This window comes from Ahaetulla prasina, chromosome 1 (assembly GCF_028640845.1).
Source record: "Ahaetulla prasina isolate Xishuangbanna chromosome 1, ASM2864084v1, whole genome shotgun sequence".
NCBI lineage: Eukaryota > Metazoa > Chordata > Lepidosauria > Squamata > Colubridae > Ahaetulla > Ahaetulla prasina.
In genome coordinates, this window is record NC_080539.1 from 355,361,414 (window position 1) to 355,381,592 (window position 20,179).

The 20,179-nt window shown below is 40.9% G+C and overlaps 1 long non-coding RNA gene across 6 annotated transcripts in view; it reads right to left on the reverse strand.

Annotated features, from left to right (window-relative positions):
• LOC131192293 (uncharacterized) overlaps nucleotides 1-17,703 on the reverse strand; it is a 30,562-nt gene extending 12,859 nt beyond the window's left edge. For 2 of the 6 annotated variants that reach the window (XR_009153696.1, XR_009153689.1), the window contains exons 1-3: nucleotides 17,544-17,703; nucleotides 7,347-7,529; nucleotides 6,870-6,996 (exon numbers count right to left, since the gene is read on the reverse strand). This is a non-coding gene — a long non-coding RNA (uncharacterized LOC131192293). Of the gene's footprint in view, nucleotides 1-2,655; nucleotides 4,529-5,155; nucleotides 5,258-5,550; nucleotides 6,561-6,869; nucleotides 6,997-7,346; nucleotides 7,530-17,543 lie in introns of those variants that run through there. The other 4 variants (XR_009153694.1, XR_009153695.1, XR_009153692.1 and 1 more) reach the window with 4 other exon arrangements.
• Nucleotides 17,704-20,179: the final 2,476 nt, after the last annotated feature.

Consider the following 20,179-nt stretch of genomic DNA (forward strand, 5'->3'; position numbering starts at 1 on the left):
AGGGGAATGGTAGAGGACAGGAAGGCCTGGAGGAACATTTTCCATGGGGTCATGATGGGTCGGACACGACTTCGTGACTAACAACAGCAACAACAACAACAACAATTATTCCAAATGAATGTTCAGGTACTCCTCATTCCTTGGAAGGTATCACAGCTGCATCACAAATTCAGAGCAATAAACAACCCTGACCATCTGTGATCAATTCAGGGACAACTTGTGAATGCAAATTGAGGAGAATCTGAGCCAAATACAAGGACTCTTTTATCAGTTATAATTCCAGTGTTTTATTACTCAGTTTGGATCAGGTTTTTCTCCTCTGGCATGAGATTGCTCTTGGTAGATTTAGCCATGGAATTAATTCAGTAGGATGCCTAAAAATGAGTCTATTGGAAACCGCAAACTTTCTTTTCTGTCACCTTAACCTACACTTAACAATAATTTACAAACTGGAGATATCATGTATATTGCATGTGCTTATTCATTAGATTAAGGATACGGCTTTACTGGATACTTTGCTCTAGATAGGGTCCAAATAGACCATTTAGAGCAGGGGTGTCAAACTTAATTTCATTGAGGGCCACATCTGGTTGTGTTTAACCTCAGGGGGGTGGGGAGGTGGGGTAGGTCTGGCCAGAGCAGGTATGGCTTGCCCAATGTCACTAATGTTGGGGGTGCCTGTGGCAGCCCGAGTGCTCTGCCAGTGACCCTCCCGAGCTCCGTTTTCACTGACAGAGGGTTGCAGGAGGCCGCCACAGCCAGAAATGGAACCTGGGAGCCTGTTTTCGCTGGCAGAGGCACCACTGGCCGGTCCTTCAGTTTCCAGGGTGGCCCTGCAGGCCAGAACTAAGCACCCCGGATCTGGGCCAGATCTGGCCCCCAGGCCTTGAGTTTGACACCCCTGATTTAGAGGTTCCAAATGGTGGGAGGAGGCATTTCTGATGTTAGCCTAGTGAAATAATCCAGACTAGAAGCACAACAGAATGACTTATTCTCCTTTATTGTAAGGCTACAATAACAGGATCTTGCAAGTCTGAAAGAATACTCTTCCCCTACCCCTGCCCCCGTTTTAAAGCCTAAGAAACTAGGGAGTGTTGTTTCTAAATTATTTGCCATGCTTACATTCATTTTCTGGGCTAAAATGCCTCCTGACCATTCCCTCTGACTGTGGTTCTTTCCTCTGTCTCAAAAGAGCACTCCAAAACACCATTACATTTGACTAAATCAATTCTACATTTCCAGGCATCGTGTCTTGTTCTTAGTTGAAGCCATGTAAAATAATAAATAAATATGTTTGACAATTATCCCCTCTGGCAATTCCATTGTTTAACCTCTTTTGATACGTATGAACAATAATTAGTGGTGTATACGTTCAATCCTGGTGGGGCTTTATATGTTTCTGGGCAGTACTGAACAATTTTACAATCTTTCTGTTGTGCTGAAGGTTTCTATTATTGCCAAGTGCTGGAACCTGCTTTGATGTACGGAGGAGCTGAGCTTCTTTGTGCGTTACATTTTGTGTAAAAATATCTTCCAGATTTGAACAGGGTTTTTTTTTTTTGCCAGTTTCATGAACAGAATTCTAGAGGGAGTGACCATATTGATTGTGAACTACTCACAAATCAATACGTATATTAGAGAATGAGCTTTTATGATCTCCCAGTAGCTCATTAACTCTGTCTCTCTCTCTTTTACATATTTCATTTACCTGGACCAGAGGACCTACTAAAAACAAGTACATAGCAATATGCCATAATTTTTCTGCAAAACTCATGCAAACCATTTTCCTTAAATCCATCCTACTTCCTTTCCAAATTTTCCTCTTTTGCAGGTTTGCTTTATTAGGTTGTAAGCCTCATCTTTTTAATTAGCAGCAAATTTTAGAGGGGGTGGGGGAAGGCTGAGAAACAAATCTGCCACAAAAATGTCACAATCTGCCAAAATAGACCCCCCAGCTCAGCACTACCAGCAGGAACAACATGTTTCCTATTAAAAATGCACACAAAGAAATGTAAATTTGGGGAAAATATATACACAGGGAGACAGCTTATGTGACAGTGTAATGCTCCAGTGCAGTGCTATGGTGGTTCCAATCCTACTAATGCCTTCTGTAGTAACTATCAGATTCATGCTTTGGCTAATTTTACTTTTTTAAAGTGATCTTTTAATTAAATGAATGAAACAAGCAAGCATACTTCAGAGTCCCAGCCTTAAATTTATGTATAATTCCAACAATGTCACCGGCTAACATAGAACCGTAAGCATTCTTTTTTTTTTTTTTTTTAAATGCAGTGGTTGTGTGTTTGCATTCAGGCCAGAGGTGGGTTTCAGCAGGTTCTGAGCAGTTCAGAGAACTGGTAGTAAAAATTCTGACTGGCCCCACCCCCATCTATTCTCTGCCTCCCAAGTCCCAGCTGATCAGGAGGAAATGGGGATTTTGCAGTAACCTTCCCCTGGAGTGGGGTGGGAATGGAGATTTTACAGTATCCTTCCCCTGCCACACCCACCAAGCAGTGTCCTGCCCACCAAACCACACCTACAGAACCGATAGTAAAAAATTTTGAAACCCACCACTGATGCAGGCCAATATTTTGCCTGGAAATAGGCCCTTTTGTCCAGGAAAAAAAAGATTAACTAAGATGATAAGGAAGGTTTTGGAAGTTAGATGATAAGAAGGATGGGAACCAGAGATATGAATAAGGGTGTGAAACTAAGCAAAATGGTTAATGAAGTTTTATTTATTTATTTATTTAGAATTTGTTAAACAAAAATGAGAACAAGAATAAAAATACAATGACAGGACTACAGGCACATTAGTGCACTTATGCACACCCCCTCTACTGACTACTTAAGTATGATGTAAGGTCCAAGGAAGTCAATTTGTGATTGAAACTGAAAATTTGTAGTTGAAACAACTGAATCAGGTAGAGAATTCCAGACTTTGACAACTCTATTACAGAAATCGTATTTTTTACAGTCAAGTTTAGAACGATTTATATTGAGTTTAAAGCAGTTGTTAGTGTGTGCATTATTGCGATTAAAACAAAAAAAGTCATTTACGGGTAAAACATTATTCCATATAATTTTGTATGCAATATCTAGGTCTGACTGCAAGCGACACAGTTCTAAGTTATCTAAACTGAGAATTTCAAGCCTAGTAGCATAGGGAATTCTATTTGTACCAAAGAATGCAAGACTTTTCTCATGAAATACTTCTGAACCCGTTCAATTGTACTGATGTCAGATATATGGTGGGGATTCCAAAAGGTTGAACAATACTCTAAGATTGGTCTAGCATAAAGTTATGCCCCAAACCTTGTCCTTTTTAATTATTTGAATGAAAGGGGTGGAGCTATATCATAACATTTCCATCTGACATTTTGCCGATTTTGACTGACCTGTGGGTATTGAGGATAGGGAGGAAGTGAAACCTTACTCATTGTGAGGCCATGTGGTTGTCAGGCAAAATCAGTCAGAACAACCCTGTGAATAGACCAAAGCAGTTTCTTTATTGCTGACAACCTATATACAAGAATCTTGCCTGACTGACTGAACCAGCAGATAAGGGTTTCAGTAATGTAGCCTATGTTGCTTCCTCTCCTGGAGTAACTTCATACTGCCATGCCTTTTGAGTATCTCCTGTCTTTTAGCTGATTATTCCACTACATTAGTAAATAGATGTTTCATTATTGACATGCCCATCATGCAGGCTTTTTGTGAGAGCTCTTGCACATAAGTTATTTGAAAAATGCCCACCAGCTGAAAAAGTTTCAATATATTCGTGTGTGCATGTGTTTATATGGGGGTTGTGTGCAGGAATGGGATTCTACAGGTTCATACCGGTTCGGACGAACTGATAGCTCTGACGATCAGCTGGGAGCGAACTGGTTCGTCCCGACAACCAGACAGGGCCCACCTGCCTGCCTGCACTATTTTCCTACCTTTATGTTCTCAGCTGATTCACACGGAAGAGCAGATTGCTGTGCAAATCAGTTATGTTACTCCTCCGAAGAAACCCGGAAGTGAAGATTTCTTCAAACTGTGCACATGCTCGCAGCATGATCGCACGATCACCGAACCAGTTGTTAAACCGGAAGGATCCCACCACCACATACACACATACAAGACAACCCATGACTATTTAGTCATCCTTTCATATACATTTGCGAGCACAGAAGGACTGGCAGTGATCGTACAAGGAGACTTACTCAAGCAACTTCTGACCTTCCCTTCCCATTGACTTTCTTCTTGCAAGCATCCTAGGAAGTAAGTTCCAAGTCCAAATCCCACCACCATGCTCCCACTGCCAGCTATGATCACATGTTCCCCATTCACTTTATTCCTTCTAGGAAAGTGTCAGGGAATATTGTAGGTAAGGATCATGTGGTCACAGCTGGTGGCAGTATTGTCATGGCAGGAACTTTCATCTTATTATGAACTGTGTCGCCCAGTCAAAGGTTACAGTCACGAGAGTTTTAGTAGTATACTTGTGCCCTCTTGGGTCATCGTTTCAGAGACATTTCCTTACCTAAAGAGAGAAACAGAATGACCAAAAGTGAGCAAAAAAGCAGTGGAAGCAGGACAGGGGTGAAATCTAAAAATTTTCCCTACCGGTTCTGTGGATGTGGCTTAATTGGTGGGCGTGGCTTGGTGGTCAGGTGACTGGGTGGGCATGGCCAATAACAATAAATAATAAAAATAATAAACAAAGTACACAAACCAAAAACCAACTTTACATACACACAACACAGCAAAACATAACTGACTCACACACAATGTAAAAGCAGCTGCACTTCACCCAAAATGGCCCCTGCAACAAGCAGGAACCTCACACAGCCACAAAAAGGTCAAAAACTAACTTTCACACTTTACACATGCACAACACAACATAACTGACACACACACACACACAAAATGCCACAAAAGAGCTTTATGAGATTTTGTGTGTTTGTGTAGTTAGAGTGAAACACTACAGAAACACACCAAATCTCAGAAAGCTGCACAATTTATTTTATTATTTCATTTTATTTATATTTTTAGATAACAGCAGCTAAATTTAAAACTTCCTTAACTTTAAATTGCTATGTCTAAAAAAAAAAGAAAACTCCTAAAAAAACCCCAATTAACTATTTAAGTAAGTAAACCAGTTACTTACCCAATTGAAGGGACAAGGCAAGCAGATTGAGTTGCTCCCACTGATGAGATGAATTGCAGGTAGGAAGATTGAGTTGCTAGCTGATGGAATTGATTGCAGCAGCTGAAGCAAGGCAGGAAAGTGAGCGAGCCCAAAAGAAACAGCAAGCTGCCAAATAGGCAAGTGGGGACTGGGCGATTGGGTGGGCATGGGGGAGGGCAGGGATTTTTCTACCTGTTCTCCAAACTACTCACCCCCATCGCTACCGGATCACCCGATCTGGTCCAAACCGGGAGCATTTCACCCCTGAAGCAGGAGCAACTTCCAACTTCTGGGAAGCTTCCCCAATGAGTTTCTTTGTGGGAATCTAGCAGAGTGCATTGGAAAAGTTCCCTTCCCTTCCCACTAGGCAGATAAGTGGCTGCTGCTGGGAGGTGGAGGGATCAAGGGATTGCAAGACTGGCTTGGAAACTGTCACAGAATATTGAAAAAGAATATCACATGACTGCAGCAGCAACTCAGTAGCAGCCTGTAGCTCTGAAGCAGCCACAACTTCCTTAAATTTTATTCCCTTGGGAGTCAAGGATCCTAGATTCTGGACACATTCTGTAAATCAGGACATTTGAAGTACCGTGGTTAGCATTTTTTTTCCTGATGATGTATTGTTTTGCCCAGTTAAAGGTAATGGCAATGAGAGTTTTAGTAGTATGTAGATATATAGATAAAAATACGTATGAAGAGAAGTAGCATATGAATGATAACTCTGACTTAATATTACGTTATTTATTTATTCATATACATATATACAAATTAATTTTGCTAATTTATTTTAATTTTATTTATTAAATTTCTATACCTCCCATCTCACCTAAGTGATTAATAGAATAGAATAGAATTTTTATTGGCCAAGTGTGATTGGACACACAAGGAATTTGTCTTGGTGCATATGCTCTCAGTGTACATAAAAGAAAAGATACCTTCATTAAGGTACCACACAACACTTAATGATAGTCATAGGCTACAAATAAGTAATCAGAAAACAATCAATACAAATCGTAAGGATATAAGCAACAATGTTACAGTCATAAGTAGAAGGAGTTGGTTGATGGGAATGATGAGAAGATTAATAGTAGTACAGATTTAGTAAATAGTTTGATAGTGTTGAGGGAATTATTAGCAGAGTGATGGCATTCGGGAAAAAACTGTTCTTGCGTCTAGTTGTTCTGGTGTGCAATGCTCTATAGCATCGTTTGGAGGATAGGAGTTGAAAGAGTTTATGTCCAGGATGCGAGGGGTCTGTAAATATTTTCACAGCCCTCTTTTTGACTCGTGCAGTATACAGGTCCTCAATGGAAGGCAGGTTGGTAGCCACTGTTTTTTTCTGCAGTTCTAATTATCCTCTGAAGTCTGTGTCTGTCTTGTTGGGCTGCAGAACCAAACCAGACAGTTATAGAGGTAAAGATGACAGACTCAATAATTCCTCTGTAGAACTGGATCAGCAGCTCCTTTGACAGTATATTGAATATACCAAATACATAGAAAACAGGGAACCTTGCCAGGATGAAAATAGCTAATGAACAAATTAAAGCAGCTAAGACAGTTAACACAGGTGCCTGTTTAATTGGCATTTTCTAACTAGCAAACTAGTTTATTGCACACAGAGAAAAAGCCACAGTGTTTATTCTCGGATCTGGGCTACAACATTAAATGGTCACACAGAGATCCGGAAACTGACCTTTATTGCTCACTTGGCATTTTGTAGCAGATATGTGGCAGCTTTCTTTCAGACAGCAAGAGATCGAGAGATGTAGAACATCTATGGAGGAACGAAAAGCTGGCTGGAAAGAAGCCAAATAGGGATGCTGAAAACAAGATGCAGCGGTGAAAGTACTTTGTTGTTGTTGTTCTTGTAGCTGCATGACTTACAGCAGAGAATTTGTGCAATTGCCCCTGAGTCTACAATAGTTGGGAGGATAGTTCTTTATGTCTGCTTTCAAGTTTAATTGGGAAAAACTGCTTCAAAGCAAAGTGGGTGCACAAAAGCAGAACCCATCGGCGACTCATTTAAAAATACTGCATTTCAGACACATTGGGAATTTTGCCAAGTTGCTTCTCAGGCCAAAGACTGCTTTGCCTGCTTGCTTTTCCATTTCTGTGGCTAAATAAAACCCACAAGCATTTTATATTTCCTCCTCCCCCCCAAAAGTCCTACCTTATGGGGCCAGCTATTCCAGTGGTCGTGGTAGAAGAAGCCAGTCACAAAGAAGCCTTGAGGCTTCCCTCCTTCATGGACAGACAGCTATTTGGCCTTACAAAATAGGTATCACCAAGATAAGATGTCATAAAACAGAGGTGCTCTGTTTGGTGGAATAATAGCACTTCAATAATAAGCAGCCTAAAAAAAGGAGAGAGGAACAACTGAGGAGGCTGTGAAACATTTAATGGGCTGTAGGTGCATATGGCAAGGCAAGGCCTACCCTGCGGCATTTTTTCCTTCCCATACAATTGTTATTCAATGGACCTAAGTATAGCACAGTTTCTGCTGTGTTCTAAACCCCCCAACAGTACTTAGCATCATATTTGCAGCAGAGGTGGGTTTTAGCAGGTTCTAACTAGTTCTGGAGAGCCGGAAGTGGAAATTTTGAGTAGTTCAGAGAACCAGCAGTAAAAATTCTGACTGGCCCCGCCCCCATCTACCTCCCAGCTGATCGGGATGAAATGAGGATTTTGCAGTAACTTTCCCTTTGATTGGGGTGGGAATGGAGATTTTACAGTATCTTTCCTCTGCCACACCCACCAAGCCATGCCCACCAAGCTACACCCATAGAACCGGTAGTAAAAATTTTTGAAACCCACCACCGAATTGCAGGAAGATTGGCAAACTTTTAAGAGACCACATGATTGGTATCATTGGTGTATGCAGAATGAATAAGTGCCTAAAAGCCAGAAGACAGCAGTACAATTTTGCTAAAGCAACCTGTTTCTTCTCTGTTCTTGATTCTGCTTGATATTGCTTTTTTTAGTGCTATGTGTATCTCTGCAGCTGATGAAAAAATGATTATTTATTACCGCACTGTTCAATGCTGTGCAGCCATATAGCACGTGGTGGAAAATAGCCTTTAAAAACCATGAACTGCTTATATGTCAATCTTTTCCTCTCCCCTTCTCAGTTCAGTGAAAAAGTGAATGAAACATTTTTGGAGCCAACTCTTACAAGTTTCAAATCACTTCTACTGGTGAGAGGTAGCAGAATAACAACAGAATAATAAAGTATAACAACTGAACAACAGAATAACAGAATTGGAAGGGACCTTGGAGATCTTCTACTTCAACCCCTTGCCCAAGCAGGAGACCCTGTATTATTCCGGACAAATGGTTGTCCAATCTCTTCTTAAAAACCTCCAGTGCTGAAGCGCCCACAATTTCTGAAGATAAATCTTTCCACTGATTAATTGTTCTTACTGTCAGGAAATTTCTCTTTAGTTGTAGGTTGGATCTCTCCTTGATAAGCTTCCATTCATTACTTCTTGTCCTGTCCTCAGGTGTTTTGAAGAATAGACCAACTATCTCTTCACTGTGACATGTTACCTCTAGTCCTTCTCTTTGTTACAATACACATTTTTAGTTTCCGCAATTGTTCACCATATGCTTTAGCCTCCAATCTCCTAATCATTTTTGCTATTCTTGTTTGCACTCTTTCCAGAGTCTCAACATCTTTTTTTGGTATTGTGGTGACCAAAACTGGACATAGTATTCCAAGGGTGGTTTTATCGAACAATATAAAGCTGTACTACACATGATCTTGATGCTATCCCTCTGTTGATGCAGCCTAGGATTGTGTTGGGTTTTTTTGGCAGCTGGAGCACACTTCTGGCTCATACTTAAATAGTGGTCCACTAAGACTCCTAGATCCCTCTCACAGTTACTACTGTTGAGTCAGGTACCACCTGTTCCAGGGGTGCCAAGCTCAAGGCCCGGGGGCCTGACCTGGCCACAGATCTGGCCTGCGGGGCCAACCTGGAAACAGTGAAGGACTGGCTGGTGGTGCTTCTGCCAGCAAAAACAGGCTCCAAAGCTCCATTTTCAGCTACCCTGGCCTTCTGCAACCATCTGCCAGTGAAAATGGAGCTCGGGAGGGCACAGGCAGAGGGTTGCAGGAAACCGGGACAGCCGAAAATGGAGCTTGGGAGTCCATTTTTTCTGGCAGAAATACTTGGGCCACCATAGGTATCCCCGACATGAGTGACATTGAGCTGGCAATACCCATCCTGGCCACACCCACCCCAGCCCCTGGAAATCAAACAAAACCCTGATGCGGCCTTCAATGAAATCGAGTTTGACACCCCTGACCTATTCTATACTTGTCCATTTGGTTTTTCTTGCCTAAGTGTAAAAGCTTAAAATATCTTAAAAACAGAACAGTGCCACAAATGGTTTTGGGTAATATGGAAACTGGGGATGTACCCAAGGATTTAGGTTGTACTTCTCTGCTATAACTGCTCACATATTAAAATGAATTAAGGGCAATTCCTATCTATATCTATCTGATCTAGCATATTTTTCTACAATTTTTTTTAAAAAAAATCTCAATTAAAAATGCTTAATGTAGACAGTAGAATGAAAAACATCTCTGAAGAACTGCTCATTTGTAATCTCATATGCACTAGATTAAGTGTTATTAAGTATTTTAGTTTCTGTTCCCTTCCTAATAAGATTTATGATTGTATTTTGTTGGATGATGGCTCTAAGACTGACTGATGGATGTTTCCAAGATGCTTGAAGAGACAGAAGGAGGATGTGCTAATATAAAGACAGGCAAGAAATATTTCAGAAGCTTATGAACAGTTGCAACAGAAGCCCAGCATTTCAAGCAATTATCCAAGTATGTTTTGGTAACAAGACAGGTGATTTTTAAAATGTTAACTTTATGGTTGGAAGAACGCCACAAACGTACATCGGTGCACAGCCTCATTGCCCCAGACAGATTCTATTGCAGGAGAAATTGATACTCTGTGCCAGGTAAAACTGCTAATGGAATTCATTGTCATCCTATGAGAGAGAGAGGAGGGGGAGGGAGGGTGAGCGCGCTGTGGTAGCGCAGTATTGAATGCAGTATTGCAGGCTAATTCTGCTGACTGCCAGCAGTTTGATTTTTATCGACTGAAGCTTGACTCAGCCTTCGATTCTTCTGAGGTTGGTAAAATGAAGACCAGATTGATGCGGTCAATATGCTGATTCTGTAAATTGCTCAGAGAGGGCTGCAGAGCACTGTGAAGTAATATATATAAGTCTAAGTGTTATTGCAATTAAATAAGAAGTGTGCGATAACTGTATATGTAACTGTAAGCTGTCCAGTAACCTTATGGCAATAAGGGTGGACAATAAATTTTATAAATAAAATAAAATGAGATAAAATAAAATAATAAAATAAAATGAGATAAAATAAAATATAAAATAAAATAATAAAATAAAATATAACAAAATAAAATAAAATATAAAATAAAATAATTAAATTAAATTAAATATAAAATTAATTAATAAAATGATAAAATAAAATAAAATAAAAATCTGCCAAGATATGGAGAACAGGAGTACCTTGATTTCACTATTTAACATTGTTGGAAATTATTTTTTTTTTAAATTGTTTTTTTGTGTGTGCTATAGATGTACTCCTTTCGTAAGCTGAATTTATGGTACTTGATGGATGAACTATCACAGGTCCATTCTTCTCTTCATTAATACAATGGAGTGGTAATTTGCTAGCAATCTACCCAAGCAGAGGGAGCAATTCTCTCGGAAGACAATTTTTGGTCCGCCAAGAGAATTGTTCGGCTTTCAGTATGATATCCCTTTCTCTTGCATCTGTACAATCAAAGAGACAATATTCTTCTGTAACAAGAGCAGTAATTGGTAGCTAAAGTAGTTATTACATAGATCATTTGCATTTTTCAGCCAAGAAGCACAGTTAGGTCATTGACTTCTAGAGTCACCCAACAATTTTTGTTCCCAAATAAAAACAGGCTTTCTATGGGGTGAATTTATACCTCCTGCTCGCTCCAGCATGAAGATGGGCCACCTACATTTTGAGAGGTCTGGAAAGGAAACTGTTGTCATTAGTCTAGCCCGAGACTTCTAGGAAGGTGATCTCCACCCAGCTTTCCTTGCTCTACATTAGAAACTGTTTTCCCTTTCTCCTGTGCCTATCACAGCAGTCTAGTCTACCTGCTGTGCTTTATTTTACCTTGTGTACCATTTGTATATTATTTATATGGATGCCTGTGTTCCAGCTAGTTTGTTGGTGCTCTGGACTGCAACCACCCCCAGTACGCACTCTCTGCCTCAACGATTATTAGATATTGAGCTACTGGATGCCTGCCAGAAAAAGCTGGACATTTTTTCAGATTCAGGTGGCAAAATAGTGAAATGTTGCCTCTTCTCTTCTCTTCTCTTCTCTTCTCTTCTCTTCTCTTCTCTTCTCTTCCCTTCCCTTCCCTTCCCTTCCCTTCCCTCATTACCCACCCATCTCTTATTCTGTTCTACAACTACTGTAAAACTTGTACATTTTATTCAGTTTAATGCACAGTAACAACAGGTAACTTTAAAAAACCCAAACTGAACTGATCCAGGTAGATAACATTTCTGGGTCACAGTGTCATATTAGCTCCCTTGCCACTAGCAACATATAGCAAGATAAAATCCATGATAATTATTAGTGCATAAATAATTAATAAATTAAATCCTAATGATTATACATGATCCCACCAGATGTTAGCCCCTAGCTATTGTTGGCTGACCTTGAAAAGCAAATAGAATAGGACCTGGTTTGTATTCAGATGGGAGATCACATGAAAATCTTAAAGCTGTAGGCTGGATTGAGAAGCTGAAGAGAAAAAAAACACTTACAAACTACTTCCCTACTCTTGCCAAGAAAATGACATAAATGTGTTATCTAGCCACTGGGAATCAAGCTTGACTTGAGGGAGTTTTTATTATATGTAAATTAGTAAGATCGGAGGGAAGCAGTGAGCTACAACCTCAAATATTCAAGCCAAAAATAAGACTTAGCTGGATCCATCACACCCACTCCAAGGAGAAGGGGAAGGATAGCTAGATACGTCGGTCAGCTCATTTTGTTCTAACCTGTAAAAAAAAAATATCTTTCCCACTTTCCGATGAAGCTTTTTGGAGATCGACTCATACATAGCAAGTAAGTGCCCTTTAGGCCTTTCGTGCCAGCCGGTCTCATAGCAGGAGGATGAATGGCATTTTGGAAGAGCTAACTTGGCGCATGCATCCACTGTTCTTCGGTAATAAAGAGCACATAAGGATTTTCAGTGCAGGCTGGAACATCTGCCGTAATCATAGGATGGGCCATAAATGGCTGCTTTGGAGGCATTAGCATCCAACATGTCAAAAATTCATCAGTTAAAAAGTTTCATAAACAGGCCTTATTATGATTGACTGTAGGGCGTGGAAGAGACGTCTCCGACATTGTGAATTTTCAGACGGGCGAGGCCAGTACAATTCCTGGCTCCCCGTATTATTTCGTCAGCAGTGTCTCTAAATGCAGATTTACATTAAACATTGCAAGGCTCCAACAGGCCATAAAGAAAGTAATCAGATACTTGGTATGCCCAGAGCTATATATCTGACAGACAAGCCGCAGTGCTTGTGAGGAAAGACACTATGGTCCACCAAGCCAATCAACGCTCTAAATACTCCTCAAGATTCCTCTGCATACCTTGTTTTTCAAAAGGAGATGTTCTTTATCAAAGCTGGGAAGGAATAATGGGGACAATTGTCCGTCCATCAAGTACGTTGTTTTATTTTCAGAGATCATGATGGAGCATAAAAATACTTTTTCCTTCCTCATCCTCCCTTCTAAGCAACCGGACTTCTGTGGTTGTCAGAAAGCGGAAAATAGCCATTTGCTCTTTCCCTCTCTCAAATGATCCTTCCCACAACAACTTTTTGAGGAAGAAAAGCATCTCCAACAATTCTGCCTACCTGGCTATGAAGTAATAATGGGGATGGGGGTCCTTGGTGCTCTCTGAGTTTGCTTGTTTTCTTGCAAACGTTTCATTACCCAAACTAGGATAATAAAATTACTTTGGATAATGAAACGCCTGCAAGAGAACAGTCAAGCTCAGAGAGCACCAAGCACCTCTCATTTCAATCCCAAGCTACAAATATTTTCCTTTACCAGTATGAAATGACATTAAAAGATAAAGGTAAAGGTTTCCCTCGCACATATGTGCTAGTTGTTTCTGACTCTAGGGGGCAGTGCTCATCTCCATTTCAAAGCCGAAGAGCCAGTGCTGTCCGAAGACGTCTCCGTGGTCATGTGGCCGGCATGACTAAATGCCAAAGGCACATGGAGCGCTGTTACTTTCCCACCAAAGGTGGTCCCTATTTTTCTACTTGCATTTTTTACATGCTTTTGAACTGTTAGGTTGACAGAAGCTGGGACAAGTAACGGGTTCAAACTGCTGAACTGCTGACCTTTCGATCAACAAGCTCAGGGTCTTAGCTACTGAACAACCGCATCCCCATATGACATTAGTGACATTAGTGTTCTTTTATTTACCCTGGACTATAAAGCCCAATTCACTTTCAGATCCAAGGAAGGATCCTAAGGTACCAACTACTTCAGTACCAGCAACCTGTGTACCAAGACCTACCAAGTAGAGTCTGCTTGTGGTGCCTCTTATAGTGCTTACAAAGCTAATTCAATGATCAAATATACCCACCCATTTTCTTTTCACCGTGGATGCCCACCTTCTACCTTTCCCTTGCTTTTTGAAAGGTAAAGAAAATGTGGAATCCCACTGATACAAACACTTGTGAATAGAGATGCTTGTGGCATCTCTCCATATATTAGCTGCCCTGTATATTCCTACCCCCCCTGGAAGTCATTTTTGTAAACATGTCTTTTCATTTATAGGCATCTTGTAAAGGTTAGAGTCATTATGCACAATATTACTTTTTTGTTTTTTTGCTGGCTAACCTTTTCCTAATTAAATTGGCTGCACAAACTCTTATTCCTGTAACGGGAGAAAGGAGGAGAGCTAGAGCGAGAGAGAGAGAGTCCAAGTCTGAAGGAAAAAAACACTTGGAATAATGACATTTCCCCAACTATCTCGTACAAAAATAGACCCCACAGTGGCTCAGGTTCAAAATGACAAATAAGAATAATCTGTTTTCTGTGCCATCTTTTTAAAATAACAAATTGGAGCAGCCTATTATATTAATCATCCAAATTTGCTGCCATTATCACGGATGCAAATTATTTATAAGATTTCTTTGGGAAAGGACTCAGTGACTTAAAATGTTTCACACTCTTGTGAACTGCAACAATTTGCCCACAAAGAAATTAGGATTGATAAAAGATCTTTAGCAAACTAAATGGAAATCTTCCATGAAAATTAGAAAAGAATTCTACCTAGTTTTCTTTTTTAAATCATTCCCAGCCTAGTGAAATATCTCAGTGTAATAATCACCGTGACTATGAAAGCCGGTTCTGTTTATGTTGATAAAAAACAATAATACTCTTTTGAGTTACTAGGAAAAAAGATATAACCATTCACATTTGGTAATATGTTTATTTTGGGTGATTAGAAGAGGAAGAGAAAAAGAAAAAGGCCAACTCTACAAAGGGCAATGCTGTTAATTTTATTTTACTGAATTCTAACGGAGTTTTTAAAAAGAAGTTAAAACAAATGAAAAAAAAATATTGTGTATGTGCGTGTGTATTTAGATTAGTAATCTTAAACACTTTAATCATCGATATTATTTTTAACCAAAATCATGCTGGGAAGAAACAGTACAAGTAGTCTATTTACAGCCATTCATTTAGTGACTGTTCACTAAATGGCACTGAAGAAAGTGACTTATGACTCATTTTTGCTCTTAGAACCATTATGGCATCTCCACAGTCACGTGATCAAAATTTGGACACTTGGAATGGTTTATATTTATAATGGTTGCAGCCTCCCAGGGTCATGTAATCGCCAATTGTGAGACTTCCCAGATGTCTTCCAACAAGCAAAGTCAATGGCAGGAACCAGATTTCCTTAACAACTGTATGATTCACTTAATAACTGCAGTGGTTTGCTTAACCACTGTGGCAAAAAGATCATAAAATGGAGCCAAACTCAAAAAAGTCAAGGACTACATGTGCCTTTTGTTGTGTCCCCGGAACAATGCCAGTAGAGTCATTGTTGCTCTAGAGCACGGATCTCTAACCTTGGCAACTTTAAGACTTGTGGACTTCAGCTCCTGGAATTCCTCAGCCAGCTTTGCTTTGCTTTGCTGGCTGAGGAACTCTGGGAGTTGAAGTCCACAAGTCTTAAAGTTGCCAAGGTTGGCAACCCCTGCTCTAGAGCAGGGGTGTCCAACTCGATTTCATTGAGGGCCACATCAGGGTTGTGTTTGACCTTGGAGGGCTGGTGTGTGTGTGGCTGGAGGTGGATGTAGGCATGTTGGGCATGGCTCACTTGATGTCACTCATGTCAGGGGGGCACCTGTGGTGACCAAGTGCTAAGGCAGGACTTCCCTGAGACCTACACTCACTCTCATTATAATCTCCTTCCTTCCTCCCTCCCTCCCTCCCTCCCTCCCTCCCTCCCTCCCTCTTCTTTTTCCTTCCCTCTTCATTCTCCTTCTTCCTTCCGCTCTTTCCTTATTTTTCCTTCCTTGCTCTCTTCCCATCTTCCCTTCTTTTTCTTTGTCTTTCCTCTTTCCCTTTCTCCTTTCCTGTCCCTTTTTGCATGCTTAAATACAAAAGGGGAAACATTTCTCCTTTTAATTTATTTTTAGTTTGTTTTGATAGCCCTCTGCCAATGAAAACAGAGCTCGGAGGGGGGGTCACACACCCCTCTGTGCCCCATTTTAGGCCGCAATGGCCTCCTGCAGCCCTCTGCCAGTGAAGATGAAGCTTTGTTTTTGCTGGAAGAGGCACCGTGGGCTAGTCCGTTGCTCTTTCCAGGCCAGCCCCATGGGCCAGATCTAAGCACCCTGCAGGCCTTGAGTTTGACAATCCTGCTCTAGAGTGAAGACCAAGCTTAGTCATTACTGCTGCTGCTTAGTCAGTGATGGATAAATTAGCTAAAATTGGAAGGAGGGAAAGTTGACAGGAACTAAACTACACAGAGACAAAATTGATTCTACAAAACTGAGGGTTTATCTGTTGTTCCAGTGCACCAAGACAATACTTTGTGCTTATTCCTATTATTCCAGAACTTCAGCTTATTGAAATATTAGATAGCTACAATATATACATATAGATTTAGATTATAGTGACCAGATTTTAACATTGGTAAAGTGGGACACCATTGACCGGGGGGGGGCAGGGGGGGTTCTAATTTTTTTACTACCAGTTCTGTGGGTGTGGTTTGTCTGGTGGGTGTGGCTTGGTGGTCATGTGACTGGGTGAGTGTGGCCAATTTGATGTCTCTCATGTCAAAGGTTAGGGTACAGAGTGTGTATGGGCACACAACTTTAAACTGGAGGACTATTTAAAAAAAAGCAGTGACCTTCCTTGATGTGAAGCAAAGGTGATCTGTGCATGTTCAGGAGCTGCATATCCTCCTTCTTGAATACCTTCCATCAAAATATCTTCAGAGATCATATCAAATCTCTTACACTGCATTTTCAATTAATTACAATACAGTGATCCTACCTATCTCATATGGTGTATTGTAGTTACTATCAGGAGTAATTATAATATTAAAGGGTGGTGGTGGTAGAAACATTAGGATGAATTTATACAGATAGCATAAAGGTGTGGGGCAAGGAGGAAATACTGTCATATGGAGTATTTGGCAAAAGTTTATATAATGGAGGTCTGTGGGATTATCGTATCTGCTAAATTTAGAAAAACTCCGAGATTTACTAAACTGGAATTGATGCAAAAAGCCAATGCTTAAAATGAATGAAACCAGGAGTTTCCTGCACCAGTCCTTCCACAAAAATCCAAACCTAATTACTCCATCTTTACTTCATCTCAGCAACTGGAACGAGTGTAGTGCTGCTGCTGCGGCTGCTGTTTAATCATTCCAAAACTGACCAAGTAATTCCCGAGCCAAGTTCTACTTTTAAGTTCGAACTTGGGCTGAATTCCGGAAAAGGGGCATTACAAGTTGCTGTAGTGAAGGTAGGGTTTTTCGTGTACAGAAATACATTTTGCATTTAATGGGCCCCCTTCTCCCCCACCCATCCCCACTCCCCCAGCAGCCAGGAAAAGAAAGGGAACTGAATTTTGCAAGCAAAACAGGCATTCTTTTCTCCGCTTTCTTCTATTCGGTGTAACGGGGCACCGCGCCGAGGGGAGGAAATCCAAACCAGACCTTTCTTTCTTTTTTCTTTTTTTGCCAGCACGAACCCCAGCGGCTCTTCTTCCAAAGCCTACCTTGCTGGATTTTGCTGCGGCACCAACTTCCAGAGGTTCAAGCACTAGGGAATTCCCACGCAACCGAGGCGAAGCTGATGGGCAAAGGGTGGAGAGCGCGCGCTCGGCCACAACTGGCTATTGCTCCAGCAACGGAGCGCTCCTTTCCACGCCCCACCGCTCGGCTCGCTGCTCCCAGAGAGGAAGTTAACACCGAGTTGGGAATACAGGCTGCCGATGGGGCGGGAGGGGTGGGTACTCGAAGATGACTGGGTGGGCAGAGATAAAACAACAGGTGTTTCCTAGAATGTCCTTGAAGAAACTTTTTGCCCTCCCCTGTTTTGCTTTGCCTCTCTTCTCTTTGCTTTAACGAGATTTGCTCTCTCGAAGAGAGAAGTTCCGTTTGATCACAGTCAAGACCTTCCCTTCCCAGCCTAAAGACAAAGCACCCTTAAATGCACCCTCACTCAATTGGGACTTTTTTAGAATGCCCGCGGGACGCGGGACAAATTTCTAAAAAGCGGGACTGTCCCGCCAAAAGTGGGACGTCTGGTCACTATAATTTAGATACATAGCTTTTTGTAATCCCTTCTCTATCTCAGTAAGGCTTCTTCCCTTATTCACACAGTGTTAATTTACACAGAACAGCTTAAAAGTACTTTCTTATAGAATAAATCAATGAGTTCTCCCTTGAGGTATGGCCAGGCTCAAATTCTCATATTTAGACTTACAGTAGTGGCCAAAATTGGGGAAACCTTTTGGGAAAAGTGTATTTTTGAGGTTTGATGACTAATAACACCACTCTTTTTTTTTTTTAGTTTCAAGATAATCATATTCTACTGCTGGAATGGCCTGGGAATAACCCAGACCTTAACCCAATTGAAAATCTATGGAGCCAACTAAAGAAACTTGTTAGTCAGAAGTGATCCAGCAATAAAACCCAGTTAATAAGAGCAATCATTCAATCTTGGTTTCACATTATAACAGCTGCAGAATTAAAAGACTTGGTTCACTCCAAAGGAAGACATCGTAAGGCCGTAATTCAGGCTAAAGGTTTCCCAACTAAGTATTAACGGACGTGATAATTTTTGTATATCTTGTTTTTTCTACGTGTTTCACTTTTCTTCTTTATACTGTAACTGCTATTCTAATAGAAAATCCTTCATAAAAGTTATTGCATCACATTCTTGATTAAATTATCTTTCCATTGATATATAATTTTACGGTAAAATCAAGGTCAAGGTAAAGGTTCCCCTCGCAGATATGTGCTAGTCATTCCTGACTCTAGAGGGCAGTGCTCATCTCCATTTCAAAGCCGAAGAGCCAGTGCTGTCCGAAGATGACGCCGTAGTCATGTGGCTGGCATGACTAAATACATTATATGAATGCAACTGTACTTAGGAAAGATTCAGCATATTTAAAGGTGCAAGGTATTCCTTTATCCTCTGCAAGAATTAAGATATTTATTGCAAGTCTTGAATTGCCAGCCTTAGAATTGGTGGAGATATCAGAGTGGTACATAGCTTCTGCCTTTTAAGATCAGCAAGAAAGGAACAAGCAGTCAAGAAATATGCTGTAGACCAGCACTTAATGGAACAGCCATGAAGGCTTTGGAAAATTTGTATCTATGATATAAAGATCAGAATCATGCAAGCCACAGCATTCTCTGTGACGCTCTGTAGAAGGGAAAATCCATCTTTGAAGAAGCAGGTAGGACATGCTTGAACATTGGTGTTGGAGAACACTCCTGAGTGTTTTCAGATGGATAGCCAAGAAAACAAATCGATGGATCCAGTGGTGGTATTCAGCCGGTTCTATCCGATTCAGGCAAACTGGTAGCGGTGTCAGTGGGAGGTTCTGCCCAACCACCTGGATGTCATCACGTTCCATTTTTGATGCTCTGCACATACGCAGAAGGTCCTGCGCATGTGCGGAGGTGGCACATGCATTAACATTTGCGAAGCAGTAGCAAAGGTAAATGAATACTACCCCTGGATGGATCATTGAACAAATCAACTCAGAGTTCTCTTTCGAGACACAAATGATCAGGCTCAAATTATCTTACTTTGGATTCAATAAGTGAAGATCCAAGTTTCTGGAAAAGATTCTAATGCTGGGAAAGGTAGAAGAAAAGAGAGGAAAAGGATGACCAGTAGCAAGGTGGGTGGACTCAGCTACAATGGTGACGATGGACCATTGGGATACCTGAAAGAATATGTTAGGGATACATCAGCAGGGAAGAGGAGATATTTATGTGGTCACTAGGAGTTGAAAACAACTTGACAATGCATAAACAATTGATCCAAACCTAAAACCCAAGGCGAACTTTATAGTCTCAGCCGTTCCAGAGCATGGGCTCTTGACACCTAGGATGCATCTGCAAACGGCATGCTGAAGGACTGTATCAACCTGTGAGCTACCCAACATTACAGTCTCACTATTTGCATTATTGCCTTCTCTCCCCATTCCACCCCACCTGGGCATTTTTTAGATAAATGTATCTGGTCCACATACTACTTTCTGCTTTTATAAATCAACCCGTACAGTGGTACATTGTTACCTTTGATCTTGAACTCTAATAGGGCCGTCAGTCTGGAAGAACATTTTAAAAAAAAGGAAAAACAAAAATATTCTGTACAATTGGGCTTGCAGAAGAC